The sequence below is a fragment of the Passer domesticus genome, chromosome 1, assembly GCF_036417665.1.
Source record: "Passer domesticus isolate bPasDom1 chromosome 1, bPasDom1.hap1, whole genome shotgun sequence".
Classification (NCBI taxonomy): Eukaryota; Metazoa; Chordata; class Aves; order Passeriformes; family Passeridae; genus Passer; species Passer domesticus.
In genome coordinates this window covers 148,185,533-148,191,865 of record NC_087474.1, presented here as the reverse complement: position 1 = coordinate 148,191,865, position 6,333 = coordinate 148,185,533, and the positions used below count along the sequence as shown (strand labels likewise).

The 6,333-nt window shown below is 40.0% G+C and overlaps 1 long non-coding RNA gene across 1 annotated transcript in view; it reads right to left on the bottom strand.

Annotated features, from left to right (window-relative positions):
* Positions 1–598: 598 nt before the first annotated feature.
* LOC135284100 (uncharacterized) overlaps positions 599–6,333 on the bottom strand; it is a 42,413-nt gene continuing 36,678 nt past the window's right edge. Inside the window, exon 6 of the long non-coding RNA XR_010349610.1 lies at positions 599–6,138. This is a non-coding gene — a long non-coding RNA (uncharacterized LOC135284100). The remainder of the gene's footprint in view (positions 6,139–6,333) is intronic.

Below are 6,333 nucleotides of genomic sequence, written 5' to 3'. Positions count from 1 at the left end.
GGTTAGCCTTGCTTAAGGTCAAAATACCTACAAGCCCATTCAGTACATTATGTTTTTAATCAGCAGTTTCCTGGGTTTGCTGTCATGCCCCAGAGATACCATTCCCACAGAAAGTTTAGCTGTAGAAATAAATGTATATATTCAGAGCTGGCTATTTATACATGAAATCAAAATAAGTACAATAATAAGAACAAAGAAACTACAGATCTTTAATAGCCATTTCTGTTCTTTTTCTGTAAGAGAATGCTGAGTTTGAAATTCAGCCCTGGAGATATTTTTCACTTTCTCTAGACTAAGTTAATGTTCAATCCTGAGATGCCTGAAGGGAGCTGCTTGCCAACACCGGAGGAGGGCTTGGAGTAATTTCCCCACCTCCTGGGTAATTTACTACCTTCTTGGTAAGGTATCCTTTGGGAAGATAATGGGTCCTTGGCCCTCATCTACATAATGCTCAACGGTTGTTTTTGATGTTCCAAATGTAAGGTGTTTTCCAAAAAAATTCCCATTGAGACATAACAAGCTGGCAGTGTTTCCCTGAAAAATCCCAAGTACTGAATCTTGTGGGAAAGGATGCTGACTCACTGGTTCAATACTGAGCTCTGATATGAAGAATTAGGTCAGTTGCATTATTCAGGCAAGAAGAAGAAAGCAATAGAAATGAGAAAGCAAGAATGAAGAAAATACAGTTTTATGTTTCTTTATGAATGAAGTCATATTGTAAGAAGAGTGAGGTTAGACTGATTTGTCATACATTACTTTAGCTGATCTGCATGAATTTGTTTTATTCAGGTTCACTGTGTTGTGCCTAGGGAATACAAATTCAGTGTTGGATTTTAAATTGCAGGATCCTCATCTAACTCTGCTTTTATTCCAACCCATGAAAAAAGTCTTCCTCTCCTTTCTCTCCACCAGAGTCTGAACACCCTGTAGTCCTCCATTCTTTGAGTAAAATCTGAAATGGATGAGAAAACCTTTCTTTAAATGAACACTTTAGAACTGCCCCTTCTGAATTCTGCCCTCTTAATTATGGTATGGTTTTATTTATGTATGATTTATCATGGCTTTGGGTGCACAGTTCATTCTCAAAAGTAAAAGGCAATCTTCAGGCCCACAGCAGGCATGAAAATATGTCTTACTTTTTATATTTCTTTTAAAATTATGATTTAAGGTTTATGCCTGGAATTTTTCACATGTCCAAGGCTTACTTGTTTCTGTGGGATTTGTAAATGTTTTAGAGAAAGGACCTACTGAAAAATTAAATTTCCACAGGCAAGTAAAAAGAGCCAGTCTGCACCACTGCCAGTGCAGTTACTGCCAGCACAGACAGTCATTGCTACAAAAGGAAATATTTTCAGCTACAGTGCTCAGACAAAGAGTTATAAGGAAAAAACACTATTTCAGTGTTTATTCAGAGTAAGAAAATCTCCTTGCTTCTGGAAAGATGGGCTGAAAAGAAATGGATACAATTTAGTTTTAGCTCGGCTATACCATGCGGGATTACCCGAGCGATAACCGCAGGCTCTGGGAGCCAGCCCAGAGCCGACATCCTGCCTCCCAGCCTTCGCATCCCCCGAAGGCAGCGCTGAGCACCGACCAGAGAAATTCTTGTGGAAGCTCAGATTTCAGATCCACTGGCTTTTCACTTCTACCTCCCAAGCAAACATTGGCTAGTTGCGCCGGAGGGGAATTTTGAGTCTACAGAGACAGACACCTGATTATCCAAAAACTTTCTGGGTTATGCTAATGTGTCTGGTTTCAGTCTGGTCTTTGCAAATTTTCTGTGAACCCTGTTTCAGTTCCTCTTTTCCTGTGAATATCTCTGTGGACAGAATTTCAGTGGATGCCTGGTACTGCTCAGACTGATGTTGCACACCAGTATATTTTGATTTGTAGCTTTTTTCATTTACTGACAGCATAAGTGAATGGCCAGGCTCTGCAGTCTACCCCAGATTAACCTTGTCTTCTTGCTGCTAGAGCTCCACCAGTGGAAAGCAGCCAGGGGTGATATGAAAGAATAATGCATAACTGCCTAATTCTTGGAGATGCATTTCCAGCTAGAGGACAAGTCAGGAGTTACCACTAAGGAGCAGCCTCTGGGAACTCCTTGCTTGCTTCTGGAAGCAGCAGGAAGCTCAAGGAAAGGGTTAGTGACTGCTTGCTGCTGGTTGATGGCAAGAACAGAGGAAAAAAGTAATCTCAAGTCCATGGGTCACTTCACCAGCTCACCCTGAGTCAACAATTTGGTTTTCTTTTAAATGCTTGATTGAATATCAATATGCTACAAGTGGAGAAGCAAAGTATTTCATATTGCCTCTGTTAGCTGCAGTGAATGCTTCACGTTTCTCTGCTCAGTCCAATGGCTTTGTGCTCAGAAAGATTTGGCACCAAGGTTTATTTGAATATGGCCAGAGATGGAGCTCTGGCTTCAATGGTCACTAAGTCCAGCACTCTGCTCTGTCCCTTGCCACGGGCACAGGGCCACCTCACTCACAGAGCCTGCTGCAGCCACGCGTGGGCAGAGCCCAGAGGGGTTCAAAGATTTCAGCTGATGTGAAATTTCCCCTTCCTCTGCCACTGGGTTGAGGGAACCCCAGATGCAAGTCAAAGAGTTTAGATAATTCACACAGCAAAATCTGAAAGCACTTTTGAATTCAAAGCAAGAGGTTAAACTAAGATTTTCCTTTTAAAAAGACAAATTTATTTGAAGTTAAACCAAGTCAAACAAAATGTCATATGTTTAACTTAAAGCATTTTAAATTAAAACAAAAGAGAAAAACATAAATAAACAAAAAACATAAATTCTTTTCTTAATCCTGTTTTTCTTTTCTAAGCATAAAAGAGATGAGCTGAAGTGTAACATGGATGTCAACTCCACTTGAGTGCACTAAGTGGAGTGGTTTCCATTCACAAAAAAGTTGTATTTACCTTTAAAATTAGGGGGAAAATTATCTAAACCTTCAGAAATAATTACATTGTGCATAAATCGTGTGTGTTTATGGTTATACAACAAGTGGTTAGATCTGTTTGCTTAGAAAAAACTCCCGTGATCTTAGTGCAGATATATTGTGGATGTATCTTCTTAGTTTAAATGGATGCAGAACAGGTTTCCTTTAGCAGGCACTGTCACATACAATTTGTGGGACGTAGACAGAACTATTTAGTTGCTCTGTGCAAAAAGGACTAAAAGTACTGGCTTAAAACAGCCTACAATGAAGAAAGACTAAAGAAAATGGGGACTGAAGGTATCCCTAGATTTCTGACTGTAGCAAGTGTCTTCTGTCAGCTGCCTTCATCTTCTGCCTGAGAGGACTGTGAGGAATAAGATGAACTCATTTATCCTTGGCTTAGATCCATTTCGTTTTCTAGCAAGCCCCGATTTTGTTACATTATGGTAGGTTTGGTTTGTGTAAGTCCCCCATCCCTGGTGCACCCCTGTTTTTCTCTGTCTTGCAGGCTGTTCTTTGTGGGATAACTTGTACATCCTCTTAATAAAGTCAGATTAGTGAATCAAACCCACTAACCATCATATCCAAAACAAATAGGGCCCAAAGTTGCAAAGTAAGAAGGATTTTGCCTGCACTCCTAAATCTCTTCAGAAGAGAAGCCAAACTTTTAAGAGAGTTGGCAGAAGGTATTAAAGGAGCTTTTCTTACCAAGTGAGAGCACAATCTGGGTGTTGATTACTTTCAAAACAGCTCAAATACAGACATTTTTACATGGCTTTTTTTTTACCTGGGTAATCCATTACTTTTTATTCCAGACAAAAATTCAGGTTGAACAAACAGTGAAAGTGGCCTTTCTTTGCCATTGTGTAAGACTATTTCTCTCTCAGAAGTGTAGCTGGTTTTTATTACACAAATGAATAACCAGGCATGAAGGAAATCAGTTATTTAGCCCTTTCTGGAAGAAAGGTCTTCATTTTTTAATAACTGCTGATGTTTCTGCTTTAGCAGCCTATGTGCATTCACACTGCTCTGAATCAAAAAAGGCCTTGACACTTGCAGAGTGTAACTTGTCCTTCTTCCTGTGGCCCTGGAATAGACGATGAGGAACGATGTAGTGATGAAATGTTTCAGAAGAGCTGACACACTGAAGATATTTGACCAGACCTATATCCTGGATGTGAGCCCCCTTTTGACTCTGGCACACCTGTGATTAGGGCCCAGGCTTTCAGCTCTCCCTGGTATCTATGATCAAGTACACCAAAATCTCTCCCATCTTTTTTCTCCCAGCCATGCACTCCTCAGTGAGGCGGAAAGAAATAAAACTGTGTTTCCAGTCTGAAGCCTCACTGGCTTCATGGACATGGAGAAGCAGTCTGAAATGTGTCTTCTGCAGGCAGTTCATCCAATTGTCCATGCTGAACAGCAGTTCCATGGCTACATAATCTTCTATTAAAAAATGGCTGAGAAGAAAAAGAGGTCTGAGGGAAGTGCAGGGGACTAGGATTGCAGGAAGAGTAGACAATAGTGAAGGAGCAAGGATAAAATAGGAGTCAGTATAATTAAAGGAGCAGTTTGGAATACAATGCTGTGCTGTAGCTCTCACAAGGAGCATCTCACACGTGTTAGATACTCTCTTGGTCACAAAAGACCTGTTCCAGAGGCGGCTGTTTGTGACCTGCATGCTTAGAGGTAAAGACCACAACTGCACCCTGAGAAGGAAAGGAGGAAAGTAGAAGTGAAACACACTGACAAACTGAACCAGAACTCAAGCAGAAGAAAGCAAGCAGCAAATTTCTCCTTCTTTCACCAAAAATATGCAGGCTGAATATGCATTGACTTCACATATACTCCTATATTATGACTCCAGACAGAATGTCCCAATGGGCAATGAACAAAAACTGGAAAACAGGAGATCACTTATGAACATCAGGGGTTTTATTCATGTTGTCTTATGAGAATGAAGAAAAGAAAAAAAACCCAAACAAACAAACAAAACTTTTTTTTTACTGTGAGGATGACTGAACTCTGGAAGAGATTAACCAGGGAGGTTTTGGAGTCTGCATCCTTAGAAGTATTTGAAACATTTCTGGATGCAGTCCAGGATGACTGGCCCTAGGTGGCCCTGTTTCAACAGGGGGGTTATATCAGTTAACCTCCAGAGGTTCTGTCTGTCCCCAGCCATTCTGTGATTCTGTGATTCTGTGAATGCCACGGTGTATCTTTGTGCTATGTTGGACTTGGCCAAAAGGAGGAGAGGCCATACATGGTGTATGTATGACTCCTATGTCACCACAGTCCGGCTCACCTGGCACCATCTCCAGAGGGGTTGTGGCACATGCTTCACAGTCACTGGGGAAGAAACAGTGCAACAAGGTGTCAAATGCATCTAGACTCCATTTTCCTCTGCCTCTCTGGGACTGTTTTTCCTTCCCCGGGAAAGCCATTTGTATCTGCTTTTAAAGTCTGTACTTGAGGGAAAAAATAATCTATTTATTCTAACAAAGAGGACCTGAAAATACATGGTGTGCATGCATGCTTAGGTCAGAAGTGCACCTGCCTCAATGATAATTATTCTGTATTTTTAGCATCAGGGTGGACAAATCTTTCTATTTTCTCCACTGAACATTAAAAAAAATAAATCCTTCCTGTTACACACCCAGTACTCACAAGGATTGTTATTCCAAAGGCACTGTCCACTTTGTTAACACATGCACAAAAGTTGCTTTAAAGCAGGTGGATAAACACAGCCTGGCTTTATTTCTTTTCTTTACTAATGTGACATTTCAGCTTGGTTGGAGTGTTTGCTAAATTTTACAGTCCCTAATTCTTCAGTTCAAATGCTGAAATTCTAATGCTGATCTAATATGTTCAGCTCAACATTCAGAAATAGACACTAGGTATATTCAGAATTGCACGATTGTTTATCTTGATTTTGCTATTAAATAATCCTTAAACTTTCAGTTTTAGTAAACACAATTTACAAGAAAATCCCTCATTTACTTATATAAAACAAGACTAAGTAAATGTCTTTATACTTCTTTCATGTTTTCTTTTTCTGATTAAGATAAAGTAGTGATAAAAATTAATTAAGAATAAATGATTTCTCACAAAAGCCTTTTTTCCAGACAGTAGAAGCTTCCAGAGATTTAGGATGAAGGGATTCCACCTCATTAGACAGCTCAGTCTTGCCAATCTGTTTACATGGAGAACAAACGAAATACAAGAATTAAGGTAGTTTCAGAATTCAAGTGAAACAGCTCTGCAAGATGCTACAGAAAGCAATGCAGCAGAGCTTCTGTTGCAATTTCTATTTAGTAAGATATGATAAATCCATTTGCCTGACCCTGAATCTCAAGCTCTCTAGCCTGGTGGTAGAGATTTGTTCCAC